We start from the raw sequence: 17,107 nt of genomic DNA, 5'->3' as shown, positions 1-17,107 counted from the left end.
CATCATCGACGTGTTTTTGAACCGGAACATTGCTCTTCCGCATACGTTGGTGGCGACTACTAATGACGGTGTTGTTCTCCCGCTTCTGAATTTCAGCCTGTGCCCGCAAGCGCTTCCGGCCGGCATGTTCTTGGCCAGCGTTTGTAATACTTCGGAATTTGACAATGAAATCTGGATGCCGAGCGTGGTTTCTTAGTGCCAATTGCAGCTCACAGCTCTGGTTCCCTAACGAATGACTTCGCGATGTTTGCACCTGACCTAGCCTCCGCTCAAGCCACGGACATACGTCTCCTCCTCGAATCATACTGTGACATCTTTGCTTTCGGCGCCAGGTCTTTAGAACAAACATCTGTTGTCCACCACCGTATCAACACTCAAGACACGAATCCTATTTGTCGGCGTCCCTATCGTGTATCACATGCTGAACGTCGAGTCATCCAATCAGAAGTGAACAAAATGCTCCGCAAAGGGGTCACCGAACCACCAGGCAGCCCTTGGGCTTCGTCTGTCGTCCTTGTGAAGAAAAAAAAAGATGGTACCTGGTGTTTTTGCGTCGATTATCACAATTTAAACAAGGTCACCCGAACAGACGTCTACCCACTACCACGCCTTGATAAAGCCTAGAACTGCTTGCACAAAGCTAAATACTTCTCGTCCATCGATCTTCGATCCGGCTACGGCCAGATTTCAGTTTATGAAATGGACCGCGAGAAGACGGCCTTCATCACTTCGGATGGCCTATGTCAGTTCAAAGTCATGCCTTCTGGCCTTTGCAATGCTCCTGCGACATTTGAACTTATGATGGACTTTCTTCTGCGAGTCTACAAATGGACCATCTGTCTCTGTTACACTGACGACGCTATTGTTTTTTCCTCCCACGTCTGGCAGCCGCCTTACCCGAATCGCTGCCTTTCTTGCGGCCTTTCTAAAAGCCGGCCTCCAACTGAAATCCGCGAATTGTGAGTTCGCGCGCCATCAGATTACCGTGTTCGGGCACCTCGTTCGCGCATCCAGGGTCCAACCAGATCCGGAAAAAGTTCGCGCCGTACGCAGTTTCCCCGTGCCACAATCTGCTTCTGACGTGCGCTGCTTCGTCGGCCTGTGTTCTTACTTTCGCCGTTTCGTCAAAAACTCCGCCGACGTTACTCGGCCGTTGACAGAGCTTCTAAAGAAGAACACGCCGTTCTCATGGGGCCTTAGCAAGCTGACGCATTCACCGCTCTCAACGGATTTCCGACCACCCCTCCCATACTTGCCCACTTTGATCCATCTGCACCAACCGTAGTCCACAATGACAAAAGCGGTCATGGCATCAGCACTGTTCTCGCCCAACAGCAGAATGGTACGAAGTGCGTGATAGCTTACGCCAGCCGTCTGCTGTCACCTGCCGAGAGAAATTACTCCAACGCCGAGCGGCAGTGCTTACCTTTAGTTTGGGCTGTCACCAAGTTCCTACCATCTATGTGCGGCTGCACGTTTTCGGTCGTTAGTCTATCGAACCATCCGACACTCCCAGATCACACGGCTCACTTTCCAGAGTTACACCTAACAAAGCGCAGACCTGCAGGACCTCTGCGGCTGGCTTGAGCATCGGTGCGAGTCCCTCAGCATCAATTTCCTGAAACGTAGAATCACCTCGACATACCCTGTATGTGACCTCAACTGCCGCAGCTGACTCCCTTGGTCTGCTTTTAGAGCACCAGGGTAGTCAATACGGCAGTTGGTAAGACCGCCGCCCACTAAAAGCTAGGCAGGACAAGGCTACCTTAAAGGGCGCCTCACTAGGCCACATAGTAAATTTCGGTTATAACGCTGGACGTTGTTACCTATCATCTATAGAGCGGTCTATTGCAAAAAAACGTTCACATCGGTTAATTAATTGCCGAGATATAAATAGCTAAGTGCCACGAACCCATGATTTCAGTAGGCGAGTGCCACTGCCAAGCGAGACACTCACTCTACTTGCCCCGTCTATCCTCCGCAAGCGAAATTCCTTCCCTGAATTCTCTCGTACCGGAGGTCGAGAAATGCGTGTGGCATACCGTCACGGGCCCCGCCTTGATTTTTTTTCTGGGCTTTTTCTTGTGGCGTAGTGCAGTGAGGCTGACGGCGTCGCGTGCGAGCGGTTTCGATTGTCTGGTTCCGCACAGCGCACGACTTTGAGCGCTCTGCACGAGGACCCCTGACTAGCGGTAAAGTCAGTGTTGCACGAATACTGAGGCAGGACAAGCGGATCACAGAGCGTGATCGCGCGCTGGAACACGGTAGAGAATGACATAGTCTGCCCGCGCGACTGGAGGATGTCGGTACAAGCAGACGAGATGGAAGTACATACGTTATGCTGCGGTACGTATTCAAGCAACAGAATACACGAATAACAGATGTCGCTTTGAATAATTCTCGAGGTCACGTATAACTATGAGCGATGTCACAACACAAGCATGTGTACGTAGGCGCACTAGCACGTGTACGTCACCTTCCGACTTGGAGCACAGCGGCCGCGAGGCGAAGACAAAACGGCGTTCGGTTTAAGATTCCAGATCTCTCCCGCGGCGCGTAGCGAAGTAATATTTAGCAGACACGATCGTTAGCGCGTATTGCATGTTCTACGCTTGTCAGCTCAAAATGGCCAGACCTAGTGAGGGGCTTTTTAAGAGCTGGGAATCTACTTACGGGTCGTTACAATTGTACAGACTGGTAAACTGTATTGTGCCAGTTGCGTAACCGCTAGTGATAGTTTCATCTCTATTTTCCTTTCCCATATTCATCTCGAGGGAGATTCGCACATAGCTTTTTCTTAAAGATGGCTTCCAGGACTGCAAAAAGAAAAAGAAATATCGCTGCAACGCTTGAATTGCCATGGAAATTCAACGCTTTATAGCTTCAATGGCGTTCAAAGCGAAAAGCGCCGGACATGTAGCATCGGTACCCACCGACTCAAATCTCTGCCAATAAAAGGAAGGCGCTGAGCTCTGTCGGCATTGTTGTCATCTGTTCGTTTTTTCGGTATGTCAATATATTGCACTCTACGGTCATGACGATGAGGAAAGCAACCTGAGGCAACTTTTATTGCTGCGTGAACATGGTGTACCAGTGTTATCCACATGGCTAAGCACGACAGGCCATAAGTGGATTTCGCCAGACAACCACAGTGAAATGCTGGAGCTGTTTGCGCATACCGTGCTTCGCTCCTTAAGGAACGAAGTGCAGAATTTTGGGTTAAATGCCATGATAATTGAATAGACTTCCGACATAACCGCGCATGAACAGGTGTCTTTCTGTCTTAGATACGACAAAGAAAAGCTGGAAGCGGAGGAGGTGTTTGTTGGCTTTTACGTGACCGCGCACACCAAAGCGCGTACTCTCTTCTGCACTTTGAGAGATGTGCTGTGTATATTCAACATGCGAATCGAGAACCTTTGTGGGCAGCGCTACGATGCAGCCGCGAATGTTTCTGATAAATGTAGTGGGCTTCAAGCTCGAGTGCAGCATGCTGAACCTTGAGCGTATTACGTGCATTGCCTCGCACACACACTGAACCTGGAATTGCAAGACTTGTGGATTAAAATTGCTCTCTGCCGGGACTTCATCAGGTTGATTAGCCTTGCAAATCTTGTGAGTTGCTCTCGAAAACGTCTCAGCTGGTTCGAGCAGTTTCGGAAGGAGTAGAATCCTGCACACAGGCAATTCTGGAAAACCAGATGGATTACTACAGCTCCAATTTCTAACTAATCGAATTTCTACACAAGGACTCGTCGGGCGGAAAGAACGAGACAGGAGCGAAAGGGAGAAGGCTATTATAAAGTGCTCGGAAAATTAAATGTCTACTTTATGCTTAGACCGACGGTACTTGTTTTTTTTAACTGGAAACTATTAACACGGCTTTGCGAAAAAACGGACCTGCATTTTAGCCATGCAGAACTTTTAATGAAAACCATTCAGGAGAGTTAAAACTAATTGATGTGGTTCTAAGTTCCAAAACCACTTTCTGAATATGAGGCACGCCGTAGTAGAGGACTCCGCAAATTTCAACCACACCTCGGATTCTTTAACTTGCGTCTAAATCTAAGCGCACGGGTGTTTTCGCATTTCCCCCCATCGAAATGCGGCCGCCGTGGCCGGGATTCGATTCCGCGACCTCGTGGTCAGTAGCCTAACACCATAGCCACTGAGCAACCACGGCTGGTCATCCAAGAGAGTGCTGCCTAACTCCGCGATAACATTTATAGTTTTTGGAGCGACGTGTCAAGCAAAGCGCTTGACATTAAGCTTTAAAATGCAAGCGTTCCCAAGAACAAAAGGCATGGACCCCGTCTTTACGATGAAAGATCGCACGCACACGAGTTCCGTTCTCCGGAAGATTTGTACGGGCAACGGTTCTTCCTAGTTGCCGACGCTGTGCATGCATCTTTGCACAAGCCTTTTTCGCCAGAACTGTGGCATCACGTGACACACGCGGGAAAGATTCTGATGGGAGAAGCCGACACACTATTTGTGCGCGTGCTACAAGGGGGCCCTTGAGCCTGGCCGCCTGGAACTGCATCAAGCAATCTTGGTGGACATTATGAAGTAATGTGACAGTTGCAACATTTCAAGACGTGAAAGACATTCTCTTGGGGATTGATGGTGAACCACTGAGGACGCTATTTCCCGAAGTCGCTAAGCTTCTCCGAGTTGCGCCGACAATTCAAGTCACTTCTCGCACTTCAGAGATATCTTTCTCGTGCCTCCGAAGAGTGAATAATTACATGCCTTTCACAATGGACAAGCAAGACTCAACCATACCGCTTTGCTGCACTGGGAGAAAGAGCTTGCTCGCCATGTAGACGTAGATCTTGTGGCGGACAATTCTTTCTCAAACGAGCATCTGTCAACGAAAACACATTCCATGTTGCGAGATAACCAGTGTGGTTGCTGCATCTTAAGCACTCCATGACTGTACATGCTCGACCAATGTGTTTGGTTGAGCCTCTGTCGATTCCAACACTGTTTTGTGCGTTGTCTTGTTCATGAGCGTTTGACCTGATAGTCTTCAGTTCCAGGCTTTATTTACATGTATTAAAGATTTCGCCAACGATTACGATACCCCCAGGGGCGAATTTTGGGCCGACATGTTTAGGTGTTTAGAATTCGCGATATATCCTAAAAGACAAGGTGTTATAGGCGGAGATGCTGCGCCTCTTTTCGGGCAGCTCGTTTAGCAGCAGCGGCAGACGAAGCATTTGCACCAGTTGCGTCGCTCATTGTTCAAAAACAAACTGTGAACACGACGACGCGTGGCTGGCGCGGAGGATATTCTCTAGCGGTGGCGGCGCCGCAGGCGAAGTAGCGCATGCGCAGTAGGTTTGAAGCCCACGCAAGCGCTTTGTTTACGCGCTGGCCACATGCCTAGTCGTGCCGCTACTCCGCCATCCTCACCATTTTCGGCATATCCTCCTCCACTTTCCGCCTCCTGGCTGTGCTGCATGCTCCTCTCCGCTTTCCTCCTCGCATCTTTCATTCCCCCACTGTGCTCTCCGTTCGTCTTCGTGTCGCTGTGCTCGTTCTCTCGGTCACGCTGAGGCTGACGCTTGCCGTAAGAACGGGTGCCTGCTCTACAAGAATACTCGTGGCCGAGTGTATTACTGTTTCATAAGTAGAAGGACCTGAATTCTACCCGCACAACTTCCTAGCTGGCACAAGCATTGTGTTTTTCATGTGTGTGCTCGGTGGCGCATGCACCGGCATACCGGCGATGAACACATAGTGATGGACACATGGCGATGGACATACGCCGTGAAAAGTACCCGCCAAATTACACTAGTGAGAATTATCGTCGTAAAAAGAAATGCGTTAAAAAACGCCCGGCCCCCTAGCCGGAAAACTTCTCAGCCAGACGCTCCCCGCCCCAGGGAGAATGGAAAACCTACGCCGCTGGTCAGGCGGTGCGAGTGCCACGCGGAATACAGTCCCAGAACTGACTTTTTGTGCGGGAAAGATATCGCCAAATAAAAGAAAGGCTGAAAGCTCTTTCGGGGAAGTGAGCCTTTGACTTTCTCATTTATACTACCTTTTATTCCCTTTACCCCATTCCCTGCCTAGCGCAGCCAGCAGCTACCGAAAGTGGCTAACCTACCTGTATTTCTTTCCCTTTTTCCTCTTCCTGTTTCTCTGGCTTTTGATTTTCTTCATGTACACTGCCTATTGAAACTGCTATGTATGATCGTCATACCAGGCGTATAAAATTCAGTACATTCATCGAATCAAACTCAGTGTCTCTGTCTTCGCATGTGTCGTCTGGCCTTTCATACAATACCTCTACATTAGATCTCCACAAGCACTTTGACGAAAGATTCGGTTTAAATGGTGGAGATGGCGGATCTCATAGCAGCCGTCGTTGAGCTTACTAAGTTTTCCAAGGATCTCCATGCAAACTGCTAAGGTCGTAGGTAATCTGTATCAAAACTTCAGCACCAACTTAATATTTGTTTTTCATACTATTGCCTTTTAGGGGTTAGCTTTCAGCTGCCACTATCATTGATTGTAACTATCACATTACGGAGATCTACCAAAGAAAATTCTGGAATCATGTCGAACTCACTTGAAATAAACACTGACACATAAAACTTACGTGCTTTTTCTTTCATTATAGTTGCAAGCGTTATCCTTGTTCTTATAAAATACATTCGCTGGGGTGCTATCAAAATAAAACAGTTGCTGTGATGTTTCAACTGCTGGGTGGCGGACCACGGCACAACATCTTCACCCGAGCAGTGCACTGCGGAGGAATGTGCTGAGCTAACTAAACTGGCTTGCGAAACAGAGTGCATGCACGTTTCAAGGATACAACTGGAAGGTTGCTTGAAGCCACGGTTTAGCCACCGTTGTTGCCTTGTTTGGTCCCACTGACTCCTCATATCAAATGTCAGCTGCAATAAAATGCTTAGCAGCAATATCTTGGGTAATGCCTGACGATACGCCATCAAGGAATCAATTGTCACTTGACAAGAGATAACCACTATCAGCGCCTTGCAATCAGGTATGTTGACTCATTGAATGGGAATACCGAACAACGTAGACAGCTGTAAGGCCTGAGCAAAGCCCACAGTGGTGATTTGACACGTGCAGCCCCAAGGCCTCCATTGCCGTCACCAACCAACAATTATGACAACACATCTGCGCGGAGCCTGAAGCAGCTGCTGTCCCAGTTCACCTGCGTATCCTCTAAATCAAATAATTCCAGAATAATCTCAGGTTGTGTGAGAACGCTGCTTATTCGCGTTCATTTAGGGCTATTGCTACTCGTATAAGTCGGCATCCATGCTGACTTTCCATGCAAATTTTACCACGGGTGAAGTGAGGCATAGAAAACTGTAACGCTGCAATTTGTTGAAAAAACAGTTCTATTTCCGCCTGGTAAGTAGAAACAAGCGAATATTCAGTAACATTTAACTAGTGGTCCATTCCTATTAGAGCAGGAGATCATATTGAATGCAGTACATCTCTACAGAACAATCTGACTTTCTAATTCAGCAACACTGCGAGAGCAACGACAGGGCAAAGGTTCTGACGTGCGTGGATGTAAAAGCTAAGCCTCCGCGTTGATGTGAATACTGTTCACGTTTTTGTGGAGGGGTTTCCGCGAAGAGCAGTTAGAGTGAGATCTCTCATGACTTCACTTTTATGACAGAAAAAGTTGCATGTGTGTGGGATCGATGTTTTCTGCTGAAATGAATAGCGCTCACCTCGTGCAGCTGCCGCACGCTTCGTTCATCTATGACGCCTACGATGTCGCTAGGGCCTAAAGTTTCGCTGGGAAAAGCAAGTTTTACGTCTACAAAACAGTTGCGTGTTTGCTCGCGCTGCACACATTTTTTCTTCATATTATAAGGAAGAGAATCCAGCATTTCTAATTACTGAAGCTATCGCGTAACATTGCAGAAACACGGGCTGCTTAATTTTCCTTGTTTTAATAGTCCCACGGATCTACATCCTGCCAGAACGCATGTGTTTGTGCGAACTAGAGAGAAAAGTGTGCCGCTGTGAACATTGCTCTTTGATTCTCCCCTGCTGCTTCATACTGCGAAAGTGCCCGTTTTTATCCGGCAAGTACCGGTCGAAATTTGGTGCGCCAAGCCAGCTACGATAATGTGTTCAAGCTGAAGCATGCATATTTTGCTGGTTCTCGAAGGACGGTGTCTCCAGATTCCGGCTTAGCTGTACTTTGTTTGTATATTAGTACGCGTGTGAGAAAACCCTGCAACGCATCATGGCATACCAAGAATATTCGTGCAAGGAAGTTTGTGACTAAACCCGGGTAAAATTCTGCGATCGCGTGACTAGACAGCGACGCCAGACGGGTGGAATACAAACCAAAAACTTGCGATGGCTTAACAAGCCACTGCATGAATGAAAGACGAAACCGTATAGTGGGCTTATGTGTACCTTAGTGCAGGGCTCGGAATATATTGTTCAGCTGAGGTTCCATAAAGCGCGCCGAATAAAAAGCACACGTGCGTTTTCTTTATGCGTTTTGCCTCCATCGAAAAGGCGGCCGTCGCGGCCAGATATCCCACCCCTGAACTTGTGCCCAGCAGCGGAACGCCAGAGCCAGTGAGCCAATGTGGCGGGTATAATGAGCAAAAATAACGTTGTTGCAGAGACGTTCACAGACGTTTGTCAGTAGGTATAAGTTGTAGTGGGTCGTGATGACAAAGAACAAATCTGGTGAGAACGGGGGGAAGAAGAAGAAGCAGAAGAAGAAGAAGGAAGATATCGTGCTTTGGTTCTGTGCACGCTTATCGGGGAATGTTACATTTGCGCAGTATGACAGGATAGAAGCCCCTATTATGTGAATAACTCTGAGTATAGCCAGAGACGCGCAACATCAGTCGTATTTTTCATCGTGTGAAGTGGATTAAAACGTCAAGTATGATTTCTCCGAAAACATCACGACTCCCAAGCTTCGCGAGTTCGTCGCCCAATAGGCTGGGAAGACGCTGCAGGAGATTGATGTTCGAGCAGCTTCAGTGAAGATAAGAATGAAGCACTCCGAACTTCAAGAACACATCATGACGCCGCTGGTGCAGCTGACAACAAGAACTGCACCGAGCAAGACCGATTCTTACATGGACTCATGCCTGCTAGAAATGCTTCGTCTGCAGCAGCAACACGTCGAGCGGCAGCAGCACCTCATGGAAAATCTTCTGACTTATTCAAGCCGAACAACGACAAAACGAGCAGATAGTAAAGCCCGATTTCTATGATGTAGACAGTTCAAAATGAAGGAATGAAGGAACCCACCTCTCTGCTCCCTGTCTCTTGCTTTTGACCCCTTCGGTGTCTCGGGGTCACTTCATTTTCGGCCAATCGTCGAGCTCACTCAGTTGTCGTCAGTTTCCTCCAATGGCAGGCGCCCATGGAAGTGCAGTCACATTCGACAGATGGGGTCACTCCAAGGGCTCCACTGTCGGACGAGTGAATTGACCACTTGCAGAAGTCGGAGCGCCTCCTAGCGCGAAAAACGGGAAGCGTGCGCCTCGCCGCTTGGTTGGAAAACATCAGGACTCCAGCCATGCTTTGGTAACGTGGCATCGAGTCCCGACGTTGTGTTCACGGAGCTTCTGTCACGTTTTGTGAAAGCGTCGATGCTCTTTGGTAGTTGCGCATGACCTGCTTTAAATATGATTGAAGAAGACTGCATTCCCTTACCTTTTTTGCAAACTGGATGGACGACTGACTCTCGGAGGGCCGCATAACGAGCGGCAATGCGTGGCGTTATCTGCACGCCAACACTTCGTCCGTTCGTCAGGCACACCGCGGATGGGCCTTAAACGAAGAAGGTTACGTTAACGACATAAAACTTAACGTGAACACCGCGGACTCTGCACTTGGCCTCATACGAGCTACGTGCACGCCATCCATGAAGTCGGGCGTCTACGTGGTTACGGCGTGGTTCGCAAAAGCCGCTGGCGACATTGCCGGAGCGCACTGCGAATGTGTGGCCGGGTGAGTACTTTCTGCCTCTAGCATTCCCCGAACTCTTAGTTATTGCATGGAACAGCAAATGTACCCGTACAAATATTCGTCTCGTGCTGTTTCGCCAAACTGTGGTGTTGGATGCTTGTGGTGTACGAAACCGTATCCCAAATTCCGCATGCGCTATATGTACGCGGCAGGTTATTCAGGGTGTTTTGCGAGCGCTCATGTCTCAAAGCATGCGCCAACCTCTTTTATACGTTATATTAGCTTAAATATGGGCAGCGCGTGCGTCCGCGAGCTAGTGCACTCCGGCTCACTCGCGCGTGGTAATATCAAGGCAGATAGTTGGGCGAGTTGGTTCGAAGTCATGGTGGAAGAGAGCGCAACCTAACTGACACGTACAGAAGAAAAAAAGGCGAGCGCAGACTGGCAAATGGAAATTTATTGGAAACGAATGATCAAATGTACATGAAAGTACATAGACTGGCCAGCCTTCTGTTTGCGTCGTTTTTCACATGGCACTCAATCGTACTCGCACATTCTTAGATTGGCACAGTGCCTAAATCTTGTTTCAGAAATGTGGGTGCATTGACGAGCGCGAAGAAAAACTGCATTCTTTTATATTTTGCAGCCTCAGCGAGACCTGTCAGCATGTCGCTGGCCTTCTGCTCATCGTTGCTGAACTGGGGGATAAGGGAATGCCTGCACGGACCAACCATGCAAGTGGATTGTTCCCGCAGAAGGTGTGGCACAGGTGCACCAATATTGGCACCTATTTAACATCGCTCCTTTACGTTAGTATTTGGCATCTCAAACATGCAGTTTTTTACTGGATATTTACAAAAGAGTCCATGTGTAGGAAGAAAACAAGAAGTGAAAGGCAGAGTAGGTCCACCAGGTTATGTGCCTGGTTGGCTACCCTGCACTTCATGTGTAAGCTGTGTTTAAGCAAACTCATGAACAAGACATACTTTCACTGCACACACAATACCTTTATTCGAGTGCTCAGTGTACATACAGTTTTATAGGTTCACCCCACCAAAAATAATTCCAATCCGCCACCAATAACTGCCATGCGAAATAAGCATGGGATGTGTGCTCTAAAAGCTCTAAACAAGCAGCATCAAGACATGGTGGTGACTACAGTTCTGATAGAGCGGCAACAAAAAATGTTATTACACACACACTAATGGACTTGGTGCAAAATGCAAGTGTAGTCATCCTTTTTTTTTTCGGCCTTCTCTGTATGCAGAATCGCGAGGCACACAATCACTTTATATCATCAGTAATGCTGCAATATTTCAGTTGTTCCTTTATATTTTCATAGGGTTAAAGTGTCAGCGCTGAATACCATTAATGACCTGTTTTCTTTCAGTTTATGCAGTGCAGGCTACAGATTACATCCGACCTTATCTTGTATCCATTTTTCAGATGCTAAGCAACCTTATCAGATTTAGCATTGTTTCCTATAATGGATGTCTCAATGGTGATTACATATTTCATGATTAGGATGGTGGAGGTAGTAAGAATGTTGGTCAGTAAGATTGAGGGGGTAACAGCCACTACTTCCTGCCTAGAGAGAGGTCAGAGGAAAGTAGTTGAAGTATCCCAAGAATGCCAACTGTATCATTATTTGACTGCTCAGCTAGGTTCGGTGTAACTGCAACAGGATGTCATGTGGATGTGGGCCTTCCCATGTTCTGTGTATTAGGCTAGAAAAAGTTCAAATATGTGGCACTACTGAGCCACAAATTTTTTTACTGTATTGCAGCCAAGATGCCTGCGTCAAGGATGCCTTTGGTGGAAATCTTCTTCCGGAATTACAGAGTCAACAGACCACTGCATCAAAAAAGAAAGCGGCGATACAATTCATGTGGCCACCTGTCGCCCCCTACCGAAAATCAAGTGCAGCGTTTAGAGGAAAGCCTCTCGGAATGCTGCCCTAGCCTCCAAGCGGTACGCTACATGGGGCAACCGGCACAACAGCATGTACCTGAGCCATCTGCAGAGTTAATTGGTGATGAAGAAGACTTGTGGAGCGACAGAGTGCAAGAGCTAGTCAACGCACACATGTAATCTTTAAAGCCCATGGAAAAGGATGAGCGTGAAGGAATACGTGCAAATACGATAGGGCAAGCATATAACAAAAACTGGCATGTTGCCCGACTTGGGCGGCTCACAGCGTCCCTATTTAAGCGGGTGTGCCGTTGTGTAAAACCAGAAAGTTTGCGGAAGACCCTGCTCTATCCAAGCGAAAGGGCAGCGTCTACTGAAGCAATGGTATATGGAAGAGTGCATGAGAAGGATGTCGTTAGGGCATATGCGCTCCTCCTCAGGAGCCTAGACAGGCAGGTCACACTGCAGGAAACAGGCCTGCATATATACAGTGATCATCCAATGCTGGCTGCATCACCAGACAGAGTTGTGACAGTGGATGGAGAGGAAGGCGTTCTGCAAGTGAAGTGCCCGTTCTCTAAACAGGGGCAGAGTATGAAGGAAGCCTGCAAAGACAAAAAATTCTGCTGTAGGCTAGAAGGCGGTGAGGCTGTATTAAAAACGGACCATGAATATTCAAATCCAAGGACAGCTGGCCATCACAGGTCACAATTGGTGCAACTTTGTTGTCTGGTTTGGGCCCAATAAGATCCACCTCCAGCGAATACACTACAGCAAAGTGTTCTGGGAGACCGAAATGCTCCCCAGCCTGCTTCACTTTATGAGGGATGCCCTCATACCAGAGATCCTCACAAGGCGCGTGAAGCGGCTGAACAAGCTTTATACAAAGGGACAGTATGTATATCACAAAAAGCTGCTGAACGGGTTTCTTGTGTGTGACCACCACGGTAGCCTGGTGATCACTATCAGGAGGATAGTGGATAAAAAAGGCATGCTGGATGCACGTACAATGTTGTGACGCCTCCACAGCCGAATCTGCATATTGTATGTTGTGTTCATGGCAGTGACAATGAGGCAATAAAGAAAAATTTGGAGAAATCAAACAAAAGATTTGTTATTACACAGGAAAACTTGCAAGAGAACAAATGGACAAGGAATTATTTGCAGACAAATATAGCTTGGTTAATTTGAACAATCAGTGCTGTGCTGTATTTGTATCAATAGAAATTCACTATCACAGCATACGCCTTGTGTCGCATCTCAAGACAGCAATGCACATTCTACGAGTGTTTCTCCCAAGGCCCCCCTTCATCGACGCCCGCCTACCTGACTATGCTGCCCGACACCCAGCCACAACGTGATGACAAAGAAGATGACTTAGAAGCGACCACAACTGTCACCCTTCATGGAAGTGAGGACCAGCGCGAAGGCCACTCTCCCGACACTGGCAAGATGACTGTTGCGGAGAGCAAAAGACGAAATCAACCACTTTCGTGGAAGGAGTATGAACCCAGCTTCCAGACTGCCTTGTCGTTTCTTAGAAGGTTGGATATCAGAGGCAGAGTTCTGTGAACAATACGACCCCTCGGATAGGCTGTACCAAGATCGTCAGATTCCCTACTCTGGTCACCTAGAGAAGACTACTGCTTTATAAGTGGGCACATTTGGGGCAATCCGTGTGTCTCAATTTATGCAGAGACATGTCGTGAGTCAGACAGTGCTCCTGCATGGAGTGGGCTTTGTTAGGGTTGGCGTCTGGCACCACGTGGCGAGAGGAATTTCATCCGACCAGGCTACGTCGAAATGAGGCGCGACTTCTCCTGCGATGGTTAAGGTCCCGCACCTCGCGCACAAAGAACTTTCTCTTACCGGACCTTTTACCAGGCCTCGTAGAAATGAAGCGTGACCTACTAATTCTTCATGACCGTTTCGAGTGTGCCCGTCTGAAGCCCCGCAGTGTACAGCCTCTTTTGTGTGTGTGTGTGTATGTGTGTGTGTGTGTGTGTGTGTGTGTGTGTGTGTGTGTGTGTGTGTACGAGTTCAGAGAGGCCCTTTCCTCGAATTAGACCTAGAAGAGAACTTCCACGAACCCGCAAAGCGCAGAAGAGGCGGACAGGCGTCTACGATTCCGGGAGGCGGGACGACTTCTTCCTTCAGCAAGCTCGGTATAGCCAGAGGAGGAGGGGCCCTCTTCCTGTGCCTGTCACTTGACGTCGACAGAAGCAAGATCCCGCCCACGATTGTAGAAAGCCTATTTCAGAGGCTCCGAAATGTACTTTTGATCACTTCATGCTCTTCTCATTTTCTTTCATCTACCTTTGAATAAACCGTGGAAGTTTCGCACTAGAAAATCTTCTCACCCTTGCATGGTCGCCATGGTCTACCGGATGCCTGCAGCCCGTCGACAACGCCACGCTAACCAATAAGTAACGTCGGTCGAGCTTCGATAGGCAGGCGCCGCTACTACTCGGCGGCAGCACGATACGCTACCCTGGAGTACGCAACAGCTTCCATAGCCATCGCAAATATTGTAGAATAAACTGTTTTTCTCTCTCCTACTCCTGGCCTTACTCATCCCTGTGACTGGAAGGATCCTAGGTTTCAATGCTATCTTGAGCCGCCACAACTGACACCACCAATTAGAGTGAAGGAAGGTGCACATGACAATTTATTTTACCCTAAAGGATCCCGGCTGGGGTATTACATAAGCTGGGAACATGATCTAAGAAGAGCACTTTCTCACTAATTTATAAAATCACAACAATGCATAAAAGGAATTCCGAAGTAGAACTACAAAGGGTTAAAATCTGTATCAAGATATATTTCATTAATGAAGCAAACAGGAATGCGATAACAATATCTTCAATTATGAAAACCAATAGAAGTACAGCAGTTCATGCGAACAACAAGCAAAGAAAAATCATACTTGTAAACAAAAAAATCCATATGGGAATGCTCCATTCTCAGAATGTGTGGTGAAACTCTTGAACTATTAAAGGATTACTTTCAGTGACAATTGATTCTGGTGGTACATTCTATTATGCTATAGTTTTGGACAAAAATTATGTAGTCAAGACATTCCACTAGCCTGGAGACCATGCTACATACTATTAATGCAAGGTGTGCTAACAAACCACTAATAACGAGCACAGAGAGCTACCTAAAGTAAAATGCAGAAATTTTGCTATTAAAACTACGAACACAGGCAGTAGCACAAACAATATGACCACTCGTCAGAGTGAGCAAGTAACACTTTTTTTTACATGCTCAAGAAATATTGCTTTTCTTAAAGCCTCCAATAATCAGCACTCCGAGGAAGCAATGTTCACCATCAACAACCTTGTATGTGCACGCTTGTGGAAAACACAGAACAGCCTTCTCAACTGCTGGCGTCAATAGAACCATAACCGCAGCCATCACTACAGCTACCGCGAAATATGGCAACCATCTTGCCTACCAGAACTGCAGACATGCATGCATGGCCCTCAAGGTACATTTTACGGGGCCTCCTACATTCTACACAACTACTCTAGCACCAACTAGCAGTTCCTACAGTAACCCTTCATCATACCAAAACTCATGCATACTATCAAGAAGCTTGCAAGCAAGCCCACAGCAGTTTGGAACTGCACCACCATCGAAATACGAGAGCAAATGAGAACGTCTTCATGGCTTTTTCAGAATTCACGACACCACAACCTCACACTGACTCAAAGCGAGACAGATTTCCCCATACGTGGGCTGCATTTCCCGGTGGATTTCGAGGGGCATTCGTTTCTTTCTCTATAGAAAATGAACTGCATTTCGTTGCTTGTACGCCTTGCACATAAGAACAATCACAATATTCAACAAATGACAGCAGGTCCGTACCAGTCCAAGGAAGGTTCACAGCTGAGAATGGCGACAGTACAGTACAGTACCGCAAAATTCCGCCCTTACCTATATGGCAGGCCATTCAAAGTCGTCAGCGACCATCACGCGTTGTGTTGGCTAGCTAACTTAAAGGACCCTTCAGGACGGCTGGCGAGGTGGAGCCTCAGACTGCAAGAATATGACGTCACGGTAATCTACAAGTCTGGACGAGAACACTCAGACGTCCACTGCCTATCACGCGCCCCTATCGATCCCCCGCCGGAAGACGATGAGGATGACGACGCCTTCCTCGGAATAATAAGCGCAGAAGACTTCACTAAACAGCAACGACCGGACCCGGAGCTAAAAGGCCTCGTCGAGTATTTGGAGGGGAACACTGACGTAGTACCTAGGGCATTTAAGCGCGGATTGTCTTCGTTCATATTACAAAACAACCTGTTCATAAAGAAGAACTCACCAGTCCGCGCCAGCTACCTTCTTGTTGTTGCGTCAGCGCTGCGTTCAGAAGTACTGTACGCCCTACATGACGATCTAACCGCTGGGCACCTCGGATTCCCCGAACGCTGTCGAGGATACAGGAAAGGTATTACTGGCCGCGTCTGACCGCCGACGTCGCCCCTTACGTCAAGACATGCCGAGACTGTCAGCGACGCAAGACACCACCGACAAGGCTAGCAGGATTACTACAGCAGATCAAACCTCCTTGCCGACTATTTCAGCAGATCGGGATGGATTTGTTAGGACCGCTTCCGGCGTCAACATCCGGAAATAAAAAGATCGTCGTGGCGACGGACTATCTCACCTGCTTCGCTGAAACTAAAGCTCTACCGAAAGGCAGCGCAGCCGAAGTGGCGCAATTTTTCGTCCACAACATCCTGCTGCAACATGGTGCCCCAGAAGTCCTCATCACCGACAGAGCAACAGCGTTTAGAGCAGAGCTCACCCAAGCAATTCTGCAGTACAGCCATGCAAGCCACAGGAGGACAACTGCCTACCACCCGCAGATGAATGGTCTCACGGAGCGCCTGAACAAGACGCTCGCCGACATGCTAGCAATGTACGTCGACGTTGAGCACAAGACGTGGGATGCAGTCCTGCCGTACGTAACCTTTGCTTACAACACGGCGGTGCAGGAAACAACACAGATCACGCCGTTTAAGCTAGCTTACGGCAGGAACCCGACGACGACGCTCAACGCCATGCTGCCGCACGTCACCGACGAAAAAAATCTTGACGTCGCGACCTATCTCCAGCGCGCCGAAGAAGCCCGACAACTCGCCCGCCTACGGATCAAGAACCAACAGCGTACCGACAGCCTACACTACAACCTCCGACGCTTCGTCGAGTACCAGCCCGGTGACCGTGGTTTGGTTTGGAC

The sequence above is a fragment of the Dermacentor albipictus genome, chromosome 8 (assembly GCF_038994185.2).
Source record: "Dermacentor albipictus isolate Rhodes 1998 colony chromosome 8, USDA_Dalb.pri_finalv2, whole genome shotgun sequence".
Taxonomy (NCBI): Eukaryota; Metazoa; Arthropoda; class Arachnida; order Ixodida; family Ixodidae; genus Dermacentor; species Dermacentor albipictus.
The sequence above is the reverse complement of the archived record's forward strand: the minus strand, read 5'-3'. Positions refer to the sequence as shown.